This window comes from Hippopotamus amphibius, chromosome 4 (assembly GCF_030028045.1).
Source record: "Hippopotamus amphibius kiboko isolate mHipAmp2 chromosome 4, mHipAmp2.hap2, whole genome shotgun sequence".
Classification (NCBI taxonomy): Eukaryota; Metazoa; Chordata; class Mammalia; order Artiodactyla; family Hippopotamidae; genus Hippopotamus; species Hippopotamus amphibius.
The window spans coordinates 136758733-136783835 of NC_080189.1; the positions used below are offsets into that span (position 1 = coordinate 136758733).

At 53.7% G+C, this 25103-nt stretch overlaps 1 pseudogene; it reads right to left on the minus strand.

Annotated features, from left to right (window-relative positions):
• Window positions 1-4011: 4011 nt before the first annotated feature.
• On the minus strand, window positions 4012-24583 carry LOC130851956 (mitochondrial proton/calcium exchanger protein-like; annotated as a pseudogene).
• Between the last annotated feature and the right edge of the window lie 520 nt (window positions 24584-25103).

Genomic DNA, 25103 nt, shown 5'->3' on the forward strand with positions numbered 1-25103 from the left:
CAAACCCACAGAAGCTGTAAGACAGAAACGGTGGCCAAGGCCAGGTTCAGGGAGAGATGGGGTGCAGGTGAGGGCATTCCTGGGCAGGGTGTCGGGGCTCAGCAAGGGAGCCCCCACCACAGCACCTGGGGCCCGTGCAGGGGTGAGGCCACCTGAGGCAGGCTGGACATCCCAGCTCATGGTGGGCAGTCTGTCCACACTGGGATGATGGGGAGACAGGACATTGTGCCTGTCCCACTGCTCGGACCCTCTGCCTTGTGGCCCTCCCAGCTGAGCCTCAGCTCTCTTCCCAGGATAGGGCACCCCCCACTGGAGCCCAGAGATACAGGCTGGGGAGGCAGTGGGTGAAGTGGGGATATGTGGGCCCTCTGCCCACATGCCCCATCAGCTCTCTGATCCCTGTCCAGGTGTCAGGGAGCCCGCAGCTCCTCGGGACCCTCTCAGACAGCAGAGGGTACAGCCCTTGGGCAGTGCTGTCCCTGGTCCTAGGGGCCCTCAGTTTCTCAGAACAGAATTTCACCCTTCTGGGTGATCCCTTGGCCAGGGTCCCAGCCCCACCAGGGACCACCCCCCAGGCCCACTGAGGGCTGAGGGGAGAGGAGAGCCTGGTCAGGCAGTGGCTGCCTCACCAACCTGGACAAACAGACCATCACATACAGCCAGGTCATCAAGACAGCACTTTATTCAACCTTCTTCTTACATCAGATTGAATGTCTAGTTACCGGCACAGTCTGTGGGGACGGGCAGGGCAGGCTGTCACAGGACAAGGGGACACCACAGGCCAGGGCTGGGGCACTGGAAGCCCTCTCACCACCCCCTCTTGCCACGAGGCCGGGACCAGACGCTCAGACAACCCTGCCATTTCCCACCCCGGCTGCTGATGGGTCACGTGGTCCAGAAATCTGGCTGTTACAGGAACATGAATTTGATATTTTAATAAAAACACTATTTCTAAAAAAGGTGTTTACACACAGCCCGAGGAGGCGGCCCTGAGGCAAAGCCAGCCCTGGGCCCCCTCTAGGATGTGGAGACAGAGCCAGCTGTGGCCCAGGGCCCTGCTATGAGGATCACTGCCTGGAGGTTATTCTTCACAAATTACGAGGTGCCATTCATTTTTGTTTGTTTGTTTGTTTTTTGTTTGTTTTAAATTTTATTTATTATTTTTTTGGGGGTACACCAAGTTCAATCAACTGTTTTTATACACATACCCCCGTATTCCCTCCCTTCCTTGACTCCCCCCGCCTTGAGTCCCCCCCACCCTCCCCGCCCCCGTCCTCTAAGGCATCTTCCATCCTCGAGTTGGACTCCCTTTGTTATACAACAACATCCCACTGACTATTTTACTGTTGGTAGTATATATATGTCTGTGCTACTCTCTTGCTTTGTCTCAGCTTCCTCTTCACCCCCTCCCAAACCTCGAGTTCTCCAGTCCATTCTCTGTATCTGCTTCCTTGTTCTTGTCACTGAGTTCATCAGTACCATTTTTAGATTCCGTATATGTGAGTTAGCATACAATATTTGTCTTTCTCTTTCTGACTTACTTCACTCTGTATGACAGACTGTAGTTCTATCCACCTCATTACATATAGCTCCATCTCATCCCTTTTTATAGCTGAATAATATTCCATTGTATATATATGCCACATCTTCTTTATCCATTCATTTGTTGATGGGCATTTAGGTTGCTTCCATGTCCTCTATTTTTAGTTTTTTAAGGAACCTCCAAACTGTTTTCCATAGTGGCTGTACCAACTTACATTCCCACCAACAGTGCAAGAGAGTTCCCTTTTCTCCACACCCTCTCCAACATTTGTTGTTTCCAGATTTTGTGATGATGGCCATTCTGATCGGTGTGAGGTGATACCTCATTGTGGCTTTGACTTGCATTTCTCTGATGATTAGTGATGTTGAGCATCTTTTCATGTGTTTGTTGGCCATCTGTATGTCTTCTTTGGAGAAATGTCTATTTAGGTCTTCTGCCCATTTGTGGATTGGGTTATTTGCTTTTTTGGTATGAAGCTGCATGAGCTACTTGTATATTTTGGAGGTTAATCCTTTGTCCGTTGCCATTCATTTTTAAAGTCTGGATTTTGATATTCCAAAGCAACTCTGGAAACCGTGTGCCAATTTCCTGAATCCCTAATAAAAAGTGGGTGCTTGGGTGGAGTGAAGGAGAATGAATTCCCACAGCGTCACAGCTCCTGGGGACAGGGGGCACTCCTGAGAAAGCTTGGGAAGGCGGGGCACAGGCACCGGCCGCCCAGTGGACACAGAGCCGCCCCGACACCTCATTTTACACGCCTCTTACTCCAGGGCCACAGCCACGTTCAGTCCATCTGTACCTGGGCACGCCTCTCAGCTGCAATCAACAAAGTTCAGGGCAGTAAAAACAAGCGAGGCGGAGGGGAAGCCTGCAGCAGACTGTGGCCCATGGTACAAACGCCGGAGAAGGGTCCTGCTGCGCTGTGGGGTCGCTGCGGGGCGGGGGGTTTGCTGACAGCAGCGGGGGGAGGGATGCCCCTTGGCGCGGGGTGAAGGCAGCGAGGTGAGGATGAAGATAACCCTGTCTCGGGCACGCGGGCAACCAGAGCTCATGAGCAAGCGCACTTCACAGCAGAAAACCAGGCCATGGAGACACGTGTGAGGTAACTCAGAAAGATCAACTAAGCATCAACAACACGCCTCTTAAATAACCAAAATATAAATCCTTTACGAACCTACTGTCCCTTGACAGAGGTTTACACATGAGAATACAGAATCTTATGCCTATTTTGTCAAGTTTCTTTAGCGTCTGAGAAAAGTTTCAAGTAATCTGGAAGCTACCATCAGGTGGTCATCTCCCATCAGCTCCTCTGGCCCCTCTAGTCCCCTGTCTTCCACTTCTTACGTTTGGTTTCCCCCAAAGCATGATCTTGCCAAACCTGACCCACCCTTGCAGGACGAGCCAGACTGGACCCAGCTAGGGCCGCAGGCTGCCCACGCCCACCCAACAGAGCACCGGCCTCCTCGAGCTGCCGGGTGTGGACGCAGCCGACACCTCACCCAGACACGCGCAGGCCCCTCGGGTGCCCCCCGGCCTCCAGGGTGAGGGGTGGGTGTGGTGGGTACGCGGAGGCCCTCAGCCGTCACCAGAGGAACCACGAAACCCTCTCGGAACACCCACAGGGCAGTGAGGCGCTAACAGCCCAAACGAGGGAACTTTCTAAAAGCACAATAAACGACTGTACATGAGATGCTTTCCAGAGCTTCCTTAGTACCTCTCCTGGCACAAGCCCTGTTCCATTTACTCAGCTGCGCAGGCTGTCATAGAGGACATCCTCTACTAGTTAATCAGTTGAAGGATTAGGTGAGAATCAAAGGTAACTCAAGAGAGAGCTTGCAGAAGACCTGACATTCCATCCAAGAATGAGGTTATCCAGAGGCCACTGAGATGCCGGAGATGCTGGGCATGTCTACTCACTCGTTACAGGTGGGACCTCGGAAACATGCACAGGTCACTCCTGTTTACACTGATACTCAGGAATCCAAGTCCACGACTCACAAAGTGTCTTCTCCAGGCTGAGGAGACTGTCTGCAGAACTCCAATCCGCACGCCTGGTGCTCCATGGACACAAGGCATCCATGCAGCCAGTCCTCTCTCCTCCCACAGCAGACATCGCCAGGGGACACACAGGGAGGCCCGAGCCACCTCGGGAGCCAAGTGGGCCATGCAGGGCTGCGACCCCTGGCCACTGGCAGGCTGCACACTTGCCCGCCACAGCTGGAACCATGGCAGCGGTGGGCCACTGCGTGAACCCAGAGAAGATTTGGGGATCCCAGACTGACTGAATCTTTGTGGAATGATGAAAATTAAAAATTACTTGATTATGAAGTTTCTAATTTATTCCAGACAAAATATTACATCTGTCATTAAGAACCACTTCAAAGCAATCACTATGACGTCAGGACCACCGTTGGGGGATGGAGGCAGCATGTGGGGGGCCACCAAGGCGCCTGAGAGCCGGGCAGGCCCTAGTTCTTCACTTCTGTGGCCTCCTTCTCGGCCTTCTCCTTGGCCTTCTCCTTCTCCTCCTTCTCCAGCATGGCCACAGTCTCAGCCACCTGGCTGGCAGAGATGGAATGTCTTTTTTGTCCACCAGCTCACACACACGAGACTCAGGGCAGCTCTGTCCCTTCACAGCATGAAATTTCCCCTCAGAACATGGAGAGCAGATGGGACACAGCTATGAGGCTGGGATGGCCTTGGCACTTGCACGCTGCACTGTCCCACCAGGGGTACTCTGGGGTCCTCCATCTGCCCTGGTCTTCTGGGGACCAGACCCCCACTCACCCCCACATGGAGCCAACAGGCTCCGAAGCCCCAGGCCAGGCTATGAGTCACCAAGGAGAGGGACTTGGAGAGCAGGAAGCCCATGGTCAGCAGGTCCAGGTAAGGGTGCCAGCTATGCCCCCCAAGGAGCCCGGGGCTGCAGGGAGGTGGGCCAGATGGCACAGTGAGGCTGCCGGGCCAGGCCCTGCTTGGGCAGAGTGCCTCAAGGAGCACCAAGGAGGGGCCCCAGGCGACAGGCCCCCTCCCAGCCTCTGCTGTCACCAGGGTGATGATACTCGGCCCACAAGCTGGGAAGGCCTTGCTCCCAACTGAAGTGAAGTTAGTGATGGGCTAGAGACCCGGGGAGCCATCAGAGCCGCCTGCGAAGGTGCCCTCTCCACAGAAATGCCAGAGTTCACGGACCTCCTTCCTTATGAAGGTGGAGCCCCGTGCAGGTGTCCTGGGCTGCCCGAGATCTCAGCACCAGGCACTCAGGCCTCAGGTGGCCCCCACGCCCACAAGCCTGCCCCCTCTCTGGGGCTACAACGCCCCAGCCTCCCCAATACCATGCTTTCCAGCCCCGGCCAGGGTCCTGCTAGGCCAGGAGAGGGCAGGTATCCAGGCAAACACAGGCGGCCTGCTCCAGAGGGACAGCTTCACTGCCCTTTCTCCACTTTGTGTTTAGAGCAAGGGCAAGACCAGGCCAGGGGGCCTCTCGGGTGGACACAGCAGTGGAAAGGGCTCCCAGCGAGACCCCCATGGCCCACCTGGACAAGGTCATTGATGTGGACCTTGCCATCCTTATTTTCATCCAGTGCCAAGGCTGGGCTGATGAGCTTGTTTTCAGGAAAGTGCCTGATTTGTTTCATGGCGCTGATAATGGTCTCCTTGGGGGGACACAGTCTGCATGCAGCACAGCTGGCAGCACCCATAGCCTCACGGCTCGTGGTGGGGGGCACCTGAGGGTCAGCCCTGACCCAGACAGCCCCTCCCTGCAAGGCTCCCTCACCCCATCCCCTTGGGACACCCAGCCAACGTGGACACAAAAACAGAAACCATCACTCCATCCAGGGTCTCCTGTGTGCACAGCCATCAGCGAGCCCGGCCTCTTCAGTGGCAATCAGGACAGAGCCCCACCGTGACCGGGTGGTTCCTCAGGCCTGTCTGCGCCCTGGTCAAGGTGGGAGGGGCTGAGTATGGCCATACTGCCCTCTGACCAGTGAGGGCAGCTGGGCCCACACAACACAGCAGGTCAACCCAAGAGTGGACCCTGGCCTCCTCTAGGGGGAAGGGCCACCAGCCTGAGGACAGCAAGGGCCCTGCAGCCAGCCCACCAGCCCCGTGGAGATGTGGGCACTCCCAGCAGGGTGCGTGGCGCATAGCAGCGCTGAGTGTCAGCTGCTACCACCTGGGGGGTGGGGAGAGTTCACCCACCTGGCAGCCACTCCCATGATGCTGGCTCCTGCCAGCCACCATCCCAGGCATCTGGGACACACCAGTGCAGAGCCAGCCCCTGCATGGGAGTCATTATTGACTGCCTGTGTATAGGGGGTTCAGGAAGAGGGAGGAGGCTGGAGGGAGGGGAGAAGGGGCAGGGAGGGGCCGGGGGTTCCCAGGGGAGCTGTGATCCGACATACACTCTGGAAGGACCTGTGATGACAGCCTGGAGAGAGGTGTGGGTGGGGTGGATGCAGGGAGAGTGTGCGGCTGCAGCTGAGGTCCTGCAGACGCAGGCCAAGGGCGCTGTGGTGTGTGTGCGCACGTGCAGGGAAGACCTGGCTCAGGGCCACTTCAGGGACAGTGTTGTGGAGAACCTGGGTTCTGGCTGCAGCCACTAGGTCAGAGGGAAGGCGGCTGGTCACCAAGGCTGGGACACGCACTCTGGGGTCAGAAAGGCCCTGGGTCCCTGGCGGCTGGGTGGCACACTCACTCCACAGGCGAGCCCTCCGATGGCGGGGCCCAGCTTGCCGGCCTCCTGATTGGCCTCCAGCTGCGTGAGCAGTCTGTCGATCTGCCCGGTCATCTGCCACACCCGCTTGGTCAGCCTCTTGCTGGCTTTAGACTCCTCCATGTGTATTTCTTTGCCAGTCTTTGAAAGTTCCTTCTTGATCTCCTGGAAGTCCTAATAAAATTATTTAGTTATAAATAGACTGCCTTAAAACTAAAAAGAAACTTTAAGTTCACCTTGTAAAAGTAAATGGATTAATCCAGACCACAAGATGAAGGTGGAAAGGTCCACACTGTGCGTAGAGCAGGGCCACTGACTCCAGCCGCAAAGCCGCAGGCTTGTTCCTGTCTATCATGCAAACTTGTTCTTATCTTTGCAGCTCAAACACTGTTTTTTCAGCAAAGGAAATGGACTGTGCTCTGAGCCCCGACTTTCTTCCTAATGCATGAAAGAATCAAGGACTGGTGAGTGTCGTCTTACATTCCAGCCTGTGGTTTTTCCTATGAGCAAGCCCTACAGGGAAGAATGGAGGTGAGGTGGGGACTAGAGGACCCACACAGCAAGAGGGCTGCCACAAGAAAGCTCAGATAATGGTCGATTATCTTTACCAATCTCAAAAAGAAAACCCCAAAAAACAAACCTAGTATGTAAGAAAGAAGTCTTTTGGGGAATCATGAACAAAAATAAGATTTCATATACCAAGTAACCAGACTATTCTTCTGATACCTTCATGTGTTTAGAAACAAAGACGATACATGCTTTTCACCTACAAGGGCGAATGGCCAGCATTCCAGGGGGAGTGACCCAATGGGATGACTAGAAAAGCTACTGAAAAAGATTCACTTAAATTCAGCTTTCTCTCCAAAGACTATATGGCCAGCTTATCCTTTATTTGAAGGAAGCATCACTGAATACTCCAGGGCCTGACACAGCCTGGGTTTACTCTGTTTACAGGCTCACCCCTCTCCCCGCCATCCCCACTGTCCCCGCCGCACCTTGCTATAGTTCTGGACATCCTCCTTCAGCAGCTCCAGCTCCTCCTTCTCCTTCGTGAAGGATTTCTTCTGTTCCTTCAGTTTCGAACAGGCGTCACTGAGCATGTCAATGTCCTCCTGAGTTATTTCCTCTTCCTGGAAAGAAAACAAGCAAACCAAAACACCTACATGAAGGGGAATAACTGGCTTGCCCCCGAAGGCCTGGCCACTCTTCTATCTGTGTCCTGTGTCCACACTGCACTTGGCAGAGTCTCGGGCTCCGTGCAAAGCCAGTAGGCACGTGCAGTCACCATCTTCACTCTTTGAGGTGCTTCCTGCACCCGAGTGCACCTGTGCAGTGTGTCTGGCAGACGTGCACACCTAGGGAGCCACCACTGGACAGAGAAGTATCGTCACTCTTATGAAGGTGGGTTTACTCGTGCCCATGTCCCCACCCCCACCGGCCTGCCTTCCGTCATGACAGACTCATTGGCTGGAATTCTGACAAACAGTGTCACACAGCTTGAGCTCTGTTGCCCTGAGATTCACGCAAGTGACGGCGTGTTCCTTCTGACCGCCGCGTACCATTCCATCCAGCAATACGCCAAACCTGCTTGTCCATCATCGTGGCTAGTCTAGGTCCTTTGAATTTCCATATACATTTTAGAATAAGTCTGTCAATGTCAACAAAAAAGCTTGCTGGGATTTCGATGGGCTTGAATCCACAGATCAGCTGGGGAGAATTAACATGTTACCAACACCAAGTCTTCACATCCATTAGTGCAGTGGAGCTCTCCATTTATTTACTGCTTTAATTTTCCTCAGCAACATTTTATAGCATCCTGTGCAGGTCTGCATATCTATTTTCAAACTTATCCCTAAGTAGTTCACTTTGTGGATGCTATTGTATGATATGCTTCTTAAAATTCCAACTCGATGGTTGTTCATTACTAGTACAAAGAAGTACAGTGCCCTTTTAGGGGTTCACACTGTCTGTCAATAAAGGGTTTCCTTTCTGTGTGATTTTATTTGCTCCTCATCTAACCATCCTGGCCGGACCTTGCCGAGACCAGCTCGGTGACTCGAGGTGAGTGAGGGGTGCCGCAAGCTTGAAGAAGACACAGACACAGACTGAAGAGAAAAGTGGGACCGGGGGGCTCAAGACCTCTCGGATCAAGAGCCCTGCTGACTCATCCCAGCTTGCTTTCATTGAGTTCTTCAGCTAGCATTCTCAGGTTACACTCATAAACAATCAAAGGCCTCACATGACTGAGGCAATTATCTTTGTTTGCTTCCTGGGTCCGAGTTGAGCAGGTGTGGATTTGAGCTGGGCCTGGAGAGCAAAACAGCCCTGGGGGCAGGAGACCTCTCTCATATATTGGGGGTCGGTGCCCCACCCCTGTTGGCCCCTCTGCGACTGTGCCTGTCTTAGGTTGTTCCTCCCTTGAGGAATCTTACCGGTCTCTGGCTAACCAGTCATCCTCCAGGGCCAAACAGGGTGATATAAGGAAGGCTCTATGCACCACCCCTGTTGGCCCCTCTGTGGCTGTGCCTGTCTTAGGTTGTTCCTCCTCTGAGGAATCTTACCTGTCTTTGGCTAACCAGCCATCCTTCAGGGCCAAACAGGGTGATATTAGTCTCCATGCCCCGCACCCTTAGCTCCTCCACTGCTCAAGCAGGACATTCTGAATCCCATCGCTCGGCCCACATACTTTAACATTTTCAAGGTTTCAGAAAGGTTCCCGAATGTCTTCCCACAGGACCTTCAGTCCGATGCTGAACAGGTGGGGATAACAACGTCCCTGCCACTGTCAGGGGTCCTCTGACCACAGGTGCTTCTCCAGCTGCTTCACATCGGGTTGAGAAGGTTCACTTCCACTGGCTTGCTGAGAAAATTTTTTAATCGAGAACAGATGCTGGATTCTGTCCAGCGCTTTTGGTGCATCTACTGAGATGATCATACGTGGTTTTTCTCTTGAGGCGGTTCATGTGCTCGTTACATTGACTGATTTTTTTTGCATTCCCTGAACAAACCCCAGGAGGTCATGACGTATTATCCTTTCTACAGAATAGCTGCATTTCACTTACTAGAAGCTTGCTGAGAACTGCACGCCTGTGTTTGGGATGGACACTGGCCTGCAGCTGCCTCACATCCATCTAGTTTTGGCGTCAGGGGATGCTCACCTCAGAACATCCCCTTCTCTTCAACTTTCTGACAAGGGTTTGTGCAGCACGGGAAGGATTTATTCCTTACATGTTTGGACTCACCAGCAATTTCACCTCTGAAGCCATGTGGGTCTGGGGCTTTCCCTGTGGAGAGGTTTTCAGCTACAAACTCGATTTCCTAGAGCTATTCAAGTTCTCTGTCCAAGCAAATGGTCAATACTGATGAGACCCAGGCCTGCACTGTAGACGGGAAATGGTGATGCCCCCACTCTCTGTGGCATCTTTCCAACAAACCAAGGTTCTTCATTATAAGTTTTTAAAGATTTGTGCTCCTTGCTAAGAAATCCCTGTCAGTCCTTAGTTCATAAGCTCTCCTGAGAGTTTAAATGTCCTTTCACATCTAAGCCTTTAATCCACTGGAAATGGGATGCATCTGTTTCCATGGAGATAGCCAACCATCCTGCCCCTATTGCTGAAGGATGATCCCTTCTCCCAGACCATGCTCTGCAGGCCGGACCACGCCCCGCCTCTGTTCAGCTTCCAGGCCTCAGCCCCAAATCACCTTCAAAATGACCCTGGTACCTTGGTCCCTGACCCTTCCCAGGGTCACCCTTCAAGCCTAGGTCAGCCTGGGCTCCTGGGACCCTCTTCCTCCCAGCCTTGCACCAGTGACATGGCATGTTGGTCTTCATCTGTCTCCTGGGCCATCACCAAGTGAAGCAGAGGCTCACTGGGCTTATCCCAGGCTACACCAGCCCCTGTCCCCCACTGCTTCTGCCCCCACCATGCCACCCCAGCTCCTTTCAGCAAGACCCCCGGTGTTGGTGCTTTATGCTTTCTCTTCTCACACAAACAGCTCCATGCCCCCGTCCAACCCACTGGCCCTTCCCACCCACTGGCCTAGGGGAGGCTGGTGTCCTCCCATCTCTCCCCTGAGGCCCTGCAGTGGGGCTTTTCCCTCCACTTCCAATGACCCCACGCTGCCCATCAGGGGTCAGTCCCCAGGCCGCATCCACCCGGCCCTCAGCACACCCGACAAAGCCTACCCCCCCACCCAGGTGTGGACATGCTTGACTTCACGCCCCCCCCCCCCCCGCCCCCCCCAGGCCTCAACCCCTCTGACCTCTGAATGCAGAGGCCCCCAGCCCCCCACCCTGGTGACCTCGCTGGGAATCCCCAGAGATAAAGCTGCCGTCCTGGTTTCTCTCTCCTACTCCAGTTGCCAAATGATGCTACCACCTGTCTGTCCAGTAAACACTTCCCACACCCAACACACCTTCAGAAGCTGCTCCGCCCACTGTGCTCTGTGTGCCAGAGCCACCCAGCGGTTCCAAGAGAGAAGGCGTCTCACGAGGAACATGGACTACAACCAGGACTGCAAGGCTGCCAGAAGCAGGCACCCCTGGGGCACACAGCACATCAGGCTCCCCGCGCAGGGCCGCAAGCAAGGTAACTGCAAGGGGGGCTTCCCTGCTGGGTGCCCTGCCATGCAGAGCACAGGGGCCGGAGCCAGGGCAGGGCTGACTCACCCTTTGGCCTCGCTCTCCTCACCCATGACCGTCCACCGTCACCCTGAGCAGCCAGGCTGCAGCCCTCCAGCCCCGCTTCCTCGGGAGCCCCCGCCCTGCAGGTGACCCGCTGGCCCTCTGGGCGGGCGCCCTTACCTTCAAGACTTCCAGGACGGGCGTGCCATCCTTCAGGGTCTCAACGGCAAGGTCACGTCAGGCTCTTCCAGCTGCGGCTCAGCCACCGGCCTCCCCCGGGCACCTTCTGCCACCGCTTCAGGCTCTGCTTGGTTCTGAAATGCAAGGCCGCTGCCGGCTCAGCACCCCCATCAGACCGCGGCATCCACAGGGCAGATGGGCCGCTGCGGGAGGGTCAAGGTCGGGAGAGCCGGCAGGCTGGCAGTGGAGTCGGCCTCGCGCGGTGACGCCGCAGGCCCCTCTACGCGGGCGCAGTGAGGGCCGAGGCGCGTTCACGCAGCTCCTGCATCAGCGCCCCAGTGTCTGCAGGGTGGCCGGAGGCCTCCATTAAGCCGCCGCGGCCTTGAACCTCAGCTTCAGGGCCTCAGGGCCGGGCTGGCCACCTGCAGTGACTGGCGCCTGACCCGCAAGAGGGCATCCGCCTCGCCATTCTCCCCCTCCCCCCTTCCCCCCTCCCCCTCCAGTCTTCCCCATGCGCCCAGCCCCTCCCCTGCCAGCCGCTCACCACCCACCACCTGGGGGTGCCTCTGCAGCTCCTCCCAATACTCCTGCCGGATGGCCTCCTCCTCCTGTAGTGTGGCCTCCAGCTTGGCCTTGTCCACCTGCTCGCCCTCTGCCTCGGCCACCTTCGTGCGGGCTTCCTTCGCCTTCAGGGAGGGGACGCCTGTGAGCATGCTCAGATGTGGGGCAGGCGTGCCCCCAGCCAAGGGGCCCACGCTGCACCTGGCCCGGGTCTCCAGACATCGTGGCCATCCCGGCTTTCTTCCCCAGGAGTACGCCCCCCAACCACGGGAAAGCGCCCTGAGGACCCCGAGAGCCACCTTCCGCTCGTACCGCAGGGCCCCCAGCGTGTGGAAAAGGACAGACAAGAAAGAAAGGAGGGGCCAGTGGCGGGTTGGCAGGCTCCTTGGGCTGAGGAGGCGGGGTCTCCCCCAGCAGCAAGAGGGCCCCCAGCAGAGTGAGCAGTAGACGGGGCCTCGCAACACTTCACAATCTCCCGAAGGGTCTGCAGGGTGGGCTTGAGCTAGTTGGCAGATGAGAGGGTGTCGGGGGTGAGGTACATGGCCCGGGACGTTGGCAGCGACGTCGGGATCTCCTGGTGCAGGTGCAGCTCCAGCCACTACAGGTGGGACTGGAAGCTCAGGCTCACCTGCCGGCCTTGTCCCGCCCGCGTCTCCCGTGACCAGAGCCAGGGCTTTTGGCCCTGGAACTTTCCTCTCTGTTCTGGTTTTGGGCGGGGAGCAGGAGGAGGGGGAGGAGACTGGTGGCAAGAACCACAACAGCACCCGAGAGGATGGATCCCTAAGTCACCTGAGCAGGCTCTCCCATGAGACACTGAAAGCTCTGAAAGGACTCTTTACTGCTGTGTTAATGACTGCTGCCCACCTTAGTCAAGCGACCAGGAGATGCCCCTGCGGTGAGGCCACAGGGCTTGGAAAACAAAGAGCTAGACGATGGGTTCTGTTCCCAAAGTTCTTCACTTAAAAATGGCACAGAAACTCCAAAGGTGGCCCTGGTGAGTTCATTCCATGTTTGAGGTTTGCACCACTACTGTGAGCCGGGCACTGTTTTAGACTATTTGAGTGACACAAAAACAATGTTCAAACTGACAAAAAAAATCACGGTGATGCTTGGACACAAAGTGGATGCGGAACAAAAGGTGAGTCGAGAAGGAACTCTCAGAACAGGGAGAAAATGCTGAGCACAGGTAAAACAGTGGGAGAGGAAGGCACCTGAGCCCTTGGAGCCCAGCGCGCCCTGATAGCTGACATCTCTCTGGTGCAGCGCCCCACACTTGAGCACCTGAGTACACTCTGGCCTGGCAGACCCAGGGCACCCCACAGAGGAGGGTCCAGGAGGGGACCCTGTCAAAGACGAGGTCAGTGAAGACAAGGATGAGAACAAGGTGCTGCCCATTAAGCAACGTCTGTGTCAGCAGGGACAGCAGGCGTCACGCGTCTTCATCTACACCAGGAAGTACAGCGTTGGTGGTGGAGTGGTGAGCATAGCTGCCTTCTGTCCACACCGGAAAGACAACCCAACCCCGGGGGGCAGCTGACGCCCTCTGACGTGAAGGCTGAGTTGCTATAATGTCGCCCACCCAATGTCTAATCTACTCGGGCCCACACAGCTCGGCCGGCCTGTGGCCCTGCAGAGCTGGCCCCTGACTTCTGTCTGAGGGCCCCCCGAGTGGCCAGAGAAGGTGGACTTACTCAGACCCAGGCTGCCGAGAGCAGAGGCTTCGGAGGTCAGGTTGGCCTGGGTCCTACTTCCCCAAATGCCCTGGCCTCAGTTGAGAGACACTGGAATTTCACAGGAAGCTGACCTCGTCCTCGTGTGTCCACAAGAGACTGCCGGGGGGGGACGGTAAGGACACCAGTAGCAACCAGGCGCCTGTGAGGGAGATCAGAGCGTGCCCGGGGTGGCAGGTGGCCAGGACCTGGCCCAGGTGGAGCTGAGCCCAGCAGCCTCCCACCTCCTACCGGACAGAAGGCCCCCCGCCCCACGCACCTGCTTCAGCTGGTCCCACAGACAGTCTTGCATGACACCCAGGGCCCACATGCTTCATGCCCGACACACCACCTGCAGCTCCTTGATGCTGAGGCTGTCTACCCCCTCCTCAGCAATGAGCTGTCGAAGGGAGCCACACAGGTACCTCCTGAAGGGCCACTATGGGTCTGTGCTGCCTGCATTCACACACTTGGGAACTAAGTGTCTGATGAGAAGCCACCTTCCTATTACATTTTGCCAAACACAAGATAAACCCCCACTGCCAAGGCCCCGGTGCCGGGTTTGCAGGGACCTGGCCATCTGACAGAGGACAGGGACCTCAGGGTCAATGGCCAGGACCCGCACAGAGATTTGAAGACGCCCACCTGGCCCAGGCCCTACTCTCTGCCCTGGGAGCAGCCCTGCTGCCCAAATCCCATGCTTCTCCTGTCCCCACACCACCACGCCCAGTGTCCTCCGTGTTCCCAGGAAGGAAGAGGATGGAGGGGACCGGGGTGACCCCGATGCTCTGAAGATATCTCTTGAGCTGCCTCCTCCTCAGCCTGAGGCCATGGTGACCCAAGCGGGAAAGCACACAGGAGCCCCTGAGCCACAGGACACTGCGCTCGGCGTTTTAAGCAGACCATGAGGGAGGAGGGGAGAGGAGAGAAGGAACGGAGGGCGACAGCACCGTCTGCTTCCCCCACATAAGCCTCCCAGTGACCCTGTGAGGAGGACACGACTGCTACCTGCGTCAGTTCTGGGGCAACTCTAGACAGACGTGCAGTCATACAGTTCCTCCCCATGGTAACACCTTACAGCATACGTATCAAACCACCGCCGGGACGCGACACCAGGCCAGTGCAGGCAGAAAACACCTCCATCCCCTCGAGGACCCCACGACACCCTTCACAGACATACCTACCCCCTCCTGACCCCTGGGAACCACTAATCTGCTCTTTGTTTCTGTAATTCTGTCATTCGAAGAACATCACAGAAACAGGACCACAGGGTGTGTATTGGAACTCCTTGGAGACCCATGCAGCTGGTGTGTGGTCATAAACCACCCCTTTCATTAGTGAGTACGCTGCACAGTACAAACGTCCTGGTTCACCATTCGCCCAGAGAAGGACCTCTTGTTTCCAGCTCTTGGTTATTATGCAAACACTGCCTTTTGTTTGTTTCCTTTCCCCATCTTCCTGTGGAGCTCATGGATCCCATCTGCACTGATCTCCTGTGCTTCTGAGTGTATCACTGTGTCCATTTTCAGGGCTTGCTCTCGTATTACACAATGTGCCTAACTCATCACAGAGTGAACTGTAGTGGCCTCACCCCTTTACCCTCCCCCGCCCAGTGAGCTCATCCTAATGTCACCTACTGACACGGAGCCACGTGGCACGTGCCCCCTTTCTGTTTCCACCATCACACTTCACTCAGAAGACACACAAGCAGGAGCAAAGCCTGTTGCTTGTCATGTTCTTTCTTCCTGATGCTTCAAGGTTCTCCAGGGCAGCTCTGCTGGTGACAAATTGTCTTAGTTTTCCTTCATCTGAGAATGTCTTGATTTCCCCCTCATTCCTTTTTTTTTTTAACTTTTAATTAAATTTTTATTTTTGCTGCATATAGGACTGAGTTGAGAGTTCTTTTTTTTTAAACTACTTATTTTTGGCTGCGTTGGGTCTTTGTTGCTGCTCATTGGCTTCCTCTGGTTGCAGTGAGTGGGGGCTACTCTTCATTGTGGTGCGCAGGCTTCTCATTGTGGTGGCTTCTCTTGTTGCAGAGCATAGGCTCTAGGTGTGTGGGCTTCAGTAGTTGCAGCTTGTGGGCTCAGTAGTTGTGGTGCACAGGCTTCATTGCTCTTTGACATGTGGGATCTTCCCAGACCAGGGATCAGACCCGTGTCCCCTGCATTGGCAGGCAGATTCTTAACCACTGCTCCACCAGGGAAGTCCCAACAATGCTTTTTTTCACCACACAAAAAATACTTTCCGGTTCCTTCTGGCCTCCATAGTTTCTGATGAGAAATACACTCTCATTCAAATTGTTTTTCCTGCAGGTAAGAGGCCATTCTCTCTCACTGCTTTCAAAATTATTTCTTTGTCCTTCACGTTTGTTCATGTGACTGCATGTCTTTGGGTAGACTTCTTTGTGCTTATCCTGTCTGAGGTTCACTCGTTTTCTTAAATCTGTAGATTTATGTCTTTTACTGAATCTGAGAGGTGGCCAGTGATAAAAATGACCCATTTTCTCTGTCCTCTTGGTGCTGGTGTCCACTGATGCCTTTTTTCATTCACTTTGGGGTCCTCCTGGTGCTTAGCATGAAGAGTGCTTTTCATCTGGAGTTGGGTTTGGAGTCCTGCGTGCTGAGATTCTGGAGCGAACGTCAGTCTTCCAGCCTAGCAGGCTCCCTGACAGTGCTCTGGTGTGGGGTGTCACGTCAGAGTTTACAGGCACATTGACAACCTGGCATCTGTGGATCCAAACTAGCAGCCCAGGTTGTGTGCACGTCCCCTGCGGCCGGGCTTCCCTGGGCCTGTGAAAATTGTACTTCAAGTCCTCCAGCCACAAACCCTGACTTCTGTTTCACTTCCTGCCCAATCAAAAATGTCTCCTGCTGACCACTCCCACCACACCATGATTAGGGCTGAGTCCCAGTTCCTCCCTCCCCTTACTTCCTGGTTCTGTTTCTGAAGCATAAGTTCCTTCCAATGGCCCTGAGCTCTCTGTGACATCACTCAGTCATACCCATAAATTACATCCAGGGTGCATTTTGGAACATTTGGAACAGGGGGGATGTGCGAGGCTGCTTCTGACTCTGCTGGGAGGAGTGGGTGGACGTTGGACTCCCCACGAGGCTCCGTATGCCTCTCTGGCTGGGAGGAGCAGGAGAACCTCATTAATGGCCCCTCCTGACACCACCCCAGTAGGGAAGTGGGGACTGTCTTGGGACTGTCAGGTGGGGGTGGAGGTCAGGCCTCCTGCTGCTCTCTACTGATACCACATGGGGCAGGGGGCAGGGGGCAAGGGGCTGATGATGAATGAGCCACCCCCTCACAGCCTTCCCTGATAGCATCCCAGCTGTTACAACCTGACAAGGATGGTGGTCCCAGCCCCACCCACCACTCTGTGTGTGTGTGGTGGGGAGGGGGGGGCTGTCGGGAGATACTGTTTTCTGTGGTGTCTGGCTGGAGCAGAGAGGTCCCTCTCTGAAATCTGTCCTGCTAGGCGGCCCCGTTCCTTCCGCCAGAAGATGGGCTTTTAAAGCCTGTCCTTGTCAGCGATTCTGGCTTCTGCAGCCCCAAGGCTGGATCTATGAGGCACAAAGACCTCTTGTGCCATCCCTGGGGTCTCAGGGGCTTCTCCCCACTTTTCAGAGTCATTTTTTTTAACGTGTATTTATTTTATTTTTGGCTATGTCGATCTGCGTTGTGGTGCACGAGTCACGGGCTTTGGGCTTCTCTCTAGTTCTGGCGCTCCAGAGTGCGTATGCTCTGTAGTTGTGGCCTGTGTGCTCAGTAGCTGTGGTATGCAGGCTTAGTTACTCTGTGGCGTGTGGGATCTTAGTTCCCTGACCAGGGATCAAACCTGTGTCTGACTGTACTGGAAGGTGGATTTGCAACCACTGGACCACCAGGGAAATCCCTCAGTCTTCTTATGTATGTTTTTTACCTACCAGCCAACAGAAAGTATGCCCCCTCCCCCTTCTTAACAGCAGAGGCCCGGCCGCTGCCCCACCACACAGGCATCTGAAGCACTGAGGTTAGGGGACCTGTTCATGGTCACAAAGCGAGTGAGTGGCCAGGACCCAACTCCGGCCACCTGCCTCCAGGCTGCCTCTCCCGAGCAGAGCAGAGACACAATTTCTCTTCATTCTCACAAAATGCAGTCATGATCTTCTGGAGAACAAGATGGACAGTTTTACCTGAAAGCAGAAATCTCAGAGGATGGGTTTGAGAGTAATTAGACCAAGAAGAAGAGAGGATAAGTAAACCAAATATACAAAAGGATATAAAATACAGAGAGAGCATATGTGATGTAGGGACCATGAGCAGGCAAAGGGAAACGTAAATCACGTGGGGCAGGGTGGGGTGGGGTAGTATTTAATGAAATGATGGAAGCACCACAACCAGGAAATAGGATAAGCACAGACACAGAGGAGCCCAGGACATTCCTCTAAGACTGCTAAAATCCAAACAGGCACATCTCAGACACTGCCAGAGAAAGATGGACATCTTCCAAGGCACAACAGCAGGCCTGCTGGCTGACACACACTCAATGGCATCTTTAAGTGTAGAGAACAGAACTGCAGGCCTGGAGTCCTGCAGGCTGCAGCAATGCCCTGCAGAATGGAAGGTTAACAGAGACACATCCACACAAACAGGAACTGAGGGGACTCCTCTAGCGGAGGAGACGGCCTGGGTGGAAATGTAGGAAGGAAGGAATGGGGTCAGGAGGGTGATTACACAGTACACACACATCAACTCAGGTACAAAAATGCACGCAACGTGGTGGCAGGAGGGTGAGTGCAGCTGAGATGTCGTGCGGCCCCAGCACGCGTGTGGCAGGAAAGGCACTCACTCCCCTTAAGCTCCAATGTATCAAGGAAGGTGGCGGTAAACTCTAGAGAAACTGCTAAAATCATAAATAAGTAACAAGCTAATGGAGAGGGGATAGAATAGTAAATACTTGATTAATCCAAAAGAAGGCGAGAAAGGAGATAAAGGGGAACATAAAACAGGGAGGACACACAGGAAAAGAGTACAGACTAAATACTCCAACTATAAGACAGAGGATCATCAGGACAGATTAAAACAATAACAAACACAGGCAGATACGAGGATGCAGGAAGCCTGTAAGTAAAAAGATGAAGAAGATGATCCCAGAGCAAGCTGGCTCAGCTACTGGAACAGCAGACACCACAGACTTGAAGGCAAGAAGCATCACTAGAGAGAACGAGGGGCGCTTCGTGACTTCTTGAGAAACGCACACTCGGGATGCACACTGTGGGGGGGCTGGGCGGGCAGGCGGGCGGCACAGCTCCAGAGCCATCTGGTTGTGGGCCAGGACTTGCTTTTGACTTCCTGCCCTTCTACTTAGGAGCCCCAATTCTAGGTCACTATTTTTATAGGACCTATCAAAGACCTGGGGAAAAATCCACGTGAAAAGGTATTTATTAGAGTGTTCTTTAGGGTAGCACGAGATTAGCTAAAGTAATGGTTAGTAAATCATGACACACTATATGATGAGACATCGGGCCATCGTTAAAATCCACCTTCTCAGTGACCACATCCCACCACAGGAAGATATGCCATCATGGCAGCTGAACGCCATGTGGCCCCAGCACTCACTCCAGGAGACACACAGACGCGCACCGAGGGACCACAAGCGCTCACCTTGTCGTCGGCCTTGACAGAGCGCAGCCTCATGGTGAGCTGGAAGCGCAGGAAGCTGTTGGTGCCCGAGGACTGCAGCTCCAGCACGTGAGGTTGTGCAGGGTCAGCTCATCCTTGAACAGTTTGGAAAAACGCATGATCTCCTCATTGCTGGGCCTCTCCCCCATCTCTTGGCTCTGCAGGAGCCGTTGTAAGGGTCTCCACGGGCAGGCTGTGTGTCCCCCAGCACCCCACGGCCTTGGGCCACACACCTCAAGTTAGGAAACAAAGCACAGGGGCCGCCCACACCCTCCCTCAGTTCAGAGCGCACGTCTCCTATGGGGAGTTGCCCCTGGGACCCAAAGCCCTGAGCGCTGCCTGGCTGGGCTCCTGCAAGCGAGGTGTCCACACAGCACACGGCGTCCGGCCGGGAAAAGGCCAGGGTCTCCACACTGGGTGGGCAGCCCTGCCTCCCCCCCGCACCATGGACGTGGCTATGGGGCAGTCTGGCCCCGCTTCCCCCAGCCCAGCCCCCTCTGGTCACAACCGTGGGGGTCTTAGGTTCCTGCCAAACTCTACCTCCCCCAGGGCTGCTGCAGAGTCTGGAGACCCAGGCAGGGACTTGTGAACATGAGTTCACATTCTTGGGACCGTAGGCTTGACCTCCTGGGGCAGGGCAGGGGCGCGGCCGGGTCACATCCCCACAGCACCCGCCGGTGCCTGCCTGGGAGCACCACCCTTGTCATGCACAGTGAAAAAGAGGGGAGAAAGGAGGCAAGGGATGCACCCCAGATAAGGCGAGGCAGCCCTGGGGCTCTAACCAGCACTGGGGGCCAATGGGCCAAGGCCACATGGGACGACGCATCATAGCACCTTCTGGAAAAACACAGAGACGTCTTTGGTGGCATTGCCTTTGTCTGCCTTGTTCTTCAAGGCCATCTCCTCGATGGTGTCCTGAAGGAAATGGCCAGTTCCAGCTTGACCTGCAGCTCCTTCTTCAGCCTCTCCTCCTGCAAGGTCAGAGAGGGCACTGCAGTCCCTGCCCCTGCCCCGCAAGCCTTCCTGGACGGTGCCGGCCCGGACCCACTGCCAGCCCTTTGTGTGGCACCCAGTGCCCCAAGATGCCTCCTGAACAGCACTTCCTTCACCCACAAGCTATGCATTCAAAAACTTTCTATTTCACAATTTTTAAAAAAATTGTGTGACACCCCTCCCCCGCTCCCCCCCAGAGAAGGCGCCAGCAAACTCCACAAAGAACCATCCTGTAAACCTCTGAGGCCCTATGGGCCGAGCTGTGTGAAGGGCAGAGGCCACCAGACAATACACACACGGCAGGGCATGCGTGTCCCCAAAAGGCCTTACTGACCAAAGTGGGCAGGGCTGGCATGGCCCATGGGCTGTAGTCAGCCCATCCTGCCCTAGACCCACCTCATCCCCCACGAATGGGTCTCGACCTGTGGCTTGAGGAACACTGGTCTAGAGAAACCGTAATTTAAGACCCGTTTAAAGAGAAACAAACCTGAAACCAGCATCTATTAAATAATCACAGCATAGCATGACTGAAGTCTGAAGAAAACAAAATTCAAAATCATCTAACATCTGAAATGTCAGTCCCAAAACAATGCAGCCTTGAAACTACTTTCAAACTGGTTCTGAAACGAGCTGGTCACCTTGATGGACTGGGTCTCAAACGTGGATGGTAACGTGTTGGGGAGGAGCTTCACGGCGGCGGGAAGCAGGAACTCCATGAAGACCGTGAGGGGCACCAGGCGGAAGAGGTCGGCATAGATCCGGAGGAACTGGAAGGGGCAGAGGGACCAGAGGGTGACTGGGGAGCATGTCTTACACGGTCACCCGGAGCAGCAAGGGCAGGCGCCTCCCAGGCCAAACACTCCGCACGGCGGTGGTCACAAGAGCTGGGTGGAAGCTAACTCCCTGCATGGAGTGGCACCCATCACTGGACGCTGCCCATGAGCAACCCCCAGGGCATCTGCCAGGTGCCCACCAGCCTGGCGGACAGCTGGGCAAGAGCTACAGACTGAGGACTGCTGGTGGCAGTGAGGGCCACCTGGGAAGTCTGCAGCCACACCACTCACTCCAAATGCTCTGCGCAAAGGAGGGCCAAATGTTGGCGGGGCACTTCTCTTGTGTTTCCTGAGACAACAGGTTAGATTTAAGACCATGCTACACAGCAGTGATCAGGGAAAAAAATCAAAGTGCCTCACTGATGTAAACAAAATCCTGCTGCTGATGACTTTAAAGAAATTCACAACTTGAAATAATCGACAGTCCCTGAGAACAGTGGATAATCACTGCTGCATTCCCAGCAGCCCACCTGCCCCTGCACCAGCGCCTGCTCTGCACAGACTCCTTCCACTCGGAACAGCCTGGGCGCACAGCTGCCAAGACTATGCTCTCCGTGTTGTCAGCCGTGTCTACCACAACTAACCAGACCATCTGCTGAGGAGTGACGCCATTTCTACTAAGGGCCTCGATTCTGGCTCGAGCACCACTTCCCGTGATGGCTGCCCTCCTGGGGTCAGACATTGCCTGCCCTGAGATGGTGGTCACTGTGACCACCTGGTCAGGGTGTTCTCTCCATCTGCAAAAGGATGCCCCAAGAGCACAAAAATAATCACCCACCTCTCTCCCTAGACACTCATCACAGTTCCTCCCAAACCAGCCTCTGCTCTGATGGTCACAAAACAGCAATTTCCTAACTGAAGCCCAACTCCTCATTTACCAACCTTGCTTTCTTGCATGTTCATTTTTCTATTTAGTATCTGAATGGTCAAGGATTTCTATATTTTTATGTGTTTATAACTCATTACTATTTATATTTTTATGCTCAAATGGTCCCAGATATGACCCTTCAAGTTGGTGCCTGTGCTTTTCAACTTTCCTCCATTTTTTAGCAGTTCCATCAAGGTTTAATTTACATACCATAACATTCATTCACTGTAAGTATGTAATTCAATAAATTCTGGTACATTTACAGATTGTGAAACCATCTCCAAAATCCAGTTTTAGAACATTTTTGTCGTGACAAAATATCCCACTGTGTCCATTTGTAGTTAACCTCCACTTCCACTCTCAGGCCTGGGCATAGTGATTTATTTCTACAAATTTGCCTTTTCTGGGCATTTTCCATGCACAGAGCCACACAAAGTGTCTCTAGTGTCTGACTTCTGTTACTGGTGCATAAGTGTCTAGGAATATCATGTCCTCTTGACAACCTGCCCCTCTCGTCACCATGAATGACCTCTTCCATCCTGGTAATCCTGGCTCTGATGTCGACTTTGTCTGATATTAATGTCGGCTTTCTTGGACCAGTTTAGCATCACTTACCTTTTTTCATTCTTTTACTTTTAACTTATTATGTCTTTACATTTAGATGTGTTTCTTGTAGAATGCATAGAATTAAGTCTTTCTTTTTTTATTTGATCTGACAATATCAACCATTTAGTTACTAAAACTAGAAAAAGCAAAAACTGGGACTTCCCTAGCAGTCTAGTGGTAAGACTCTGAGCTTCCATGCAGGGGATGTGGATTCAATCCCTGGTCCAGGAACTAAGACCCCACATGCTGTGAGGTGCAGCCAAGAGAAAAAAAAAAATTAAAAGGAAAAGAAAAAACCATATGACCATCTAAGTAGACACAGAAAAGATAAGCAACAACAATTTACTGTACAGCACAGAGACCTATATTCAATATCTTATAACTTATCATGGAAAATAATCTGAAAAAATATATATGTAATTGAATCACTTTGCTGTACACCTGAAACAATATCGCAAATCAATCATACTTCAAAAACATTAAAAATAAAAAAATAAATGGACACTGAAAAAGTATCTGACAAAATCCAAAATCTGTTCCTGATAAAATTCTGATGGAATTTACAAAAACCATGCTAGCACTAATAACTGAGTTTGGTAAGCCTGCAAGATACAAGATCAATACATAAAAACCAACTGTATTTCTATATACTGGCAATAAACAAATGGAAAATGAAATTTTAAAAGGTCCATTTACCTACAATAGACAAAATATGGAAGTGACCCAAGTGTCCATAGATGGAAGATGGATAGATAAAATGTGGCCTACCCCCACACTGGAGCCTGATTCAGCCTTAAACAGGACAGGGATTCCGACACCTGCTATGATGAGGGTGAACCTTGAGGACATTTTTCTCAGTGAAACAAGCCAGTCACATAGGACAGATCCTGTGTGATTCCAACTGATATGAGGTCCCTGGAGGAGTCAGATTGAGAGAGACAGAAAGTAGAATGGCAGGTGCCAGGGGCTGGGGGCAAAGGGCAGGGAGTTGATATTGAATGGGGGCAGTTTCAGCTTAGGAGGATGAAAAGAGATGAAAAGAGTTCTGGAGACGGTGGTACCGATGTCACCACAATGTGAATGTACTTAATGACAGAACTGTATACTTAAAAATGCTTAAAAAGGGTAAATTTTAGGTTGTGTACTTTACCACAATGAAAAAATTCCATTCACAATACCATGAAAAACTATGAAACCACACACTATTGTTGAGGGAAATGGAGAAAGTCCCATTTACTCCCCACTGGCTAACCCCAGAAGTGCCCGCATTTTTTATTTTCAAGTCTTCTTATTTTCTGACACAGGTTATCCTAGTACCGGTGCTGTCCCAGCCCTCAATCAGCTATGTTCCAAAGAGCCCCGGTTCCTCTACATGGGGGTGGTTAGAAGGCAAGGGCTGAGGGTCAGGGTGCTCATTGCTACAGGGGTGTCACTGCTGCTCAGCCAGGTCCCCAGACTGAAAGGGAGCAGAAGGTTCAACAGCACGAAGGATCAAGGATCAGATGAGAACAATTTAACACAGCCAGAAACTAAGTCACGAAACAACAGTTTCATCCGTGACAGCCCAAAGACACTATGTGGTGACTCCCAACACTTGGCACGAGAGGGTGCGTCAGCAGTGCAGTCACCCTAAAAGAACCACTTATATGGTGAGGGTGTCAGCCCTGCAGCATGCTCCACCTGTAGCAAGCAACTGAAGCTCCAAAGGAGGAGCCCTGAGCACCCTTCAGGCAGAGAACAAAGCCCCCCCAGAGCCCCTGGGAGCCCACCAGCAGGGCTATGGCTGCACCTTCTCTACAAAGCTGCGTCAGCCACACTGTCCCAGCCCCAAAATCAGGAACCCTGAGGTGCCCGAAAGACAAATTCAGCTAACTCAGGCGAGAACTAAAGCTACTGTCGTACAATCTCTTGCTGTGACTTTAGACACTTAAGGCAACTAACAGGTGACCCGAACAGGAGCACACGCCCATTATCTGCCTGCGCTCGCGGCAAGTCAGGCTGTGGCCATGGAGGATGCGCCAGAGCCTGCGCATGGCGCTCTTGGTGTGGATGCAGAGCAGGCGGAAGCCGTGGGTAGTGCTTCAGCTCGTCCAGGACCCGCTGCCCCAGCAGCTTCCTCACGGCCACCTCTGCAGGGGGCTGTACACGGGGCCTCCTTCGTCCAGCTTCTTCTTCTTGTCCTTTAGGGGCCTGAGGGACTTCTCCACCACTGAGTCATCGCCCAGTGGGGGCGACGAGTGCCAGCAGCACACAGGAAGGAGCCTCAGCCCTGCGACCACCATGCACCTGTGCTTGGGCCTCAGAGTCCAGGAGCTGAGGGGATCGCTTCAGAGGGAAAGGTACATGGGGTGGACAGGAGTGTAGCCACAAATGGCAGCTTCCTTTTTTTTTTTTTATAAATTTATTTATTTATTGGCTGAGTTGAGTCTTCATTGCTGTGCATGGGCTTTCTCTAGTTGCAGTGAGCAAGGGGCTACTCTTCATTGCAGTGCATGGGCTTCTCATTGCAGTGGCTTCTCTTGCTGTGGAGCACAGGCTCTAGGAGCATGGGCTTCAATAGTTGTGGCATGTGGCCTCAGTTGTGGCTCGAGAGCTTAGTTTCTCCAAGGCATGTGGGATCTTCCTGGACCAGGGCTCAAACACGTGTCCCCTGCATTGGCAGGCAGATTCTTAACCACTGCACCACCAGGGATGTCCCAGCAGATTCCTTGAAAAGGGAAAAAAGAAGCCAGTGGTGAGGGGCCAGCCACTTGCTATGACGTCCTGGCAGCAGCACAGACTATAGCCAGATCACAAGCTCAT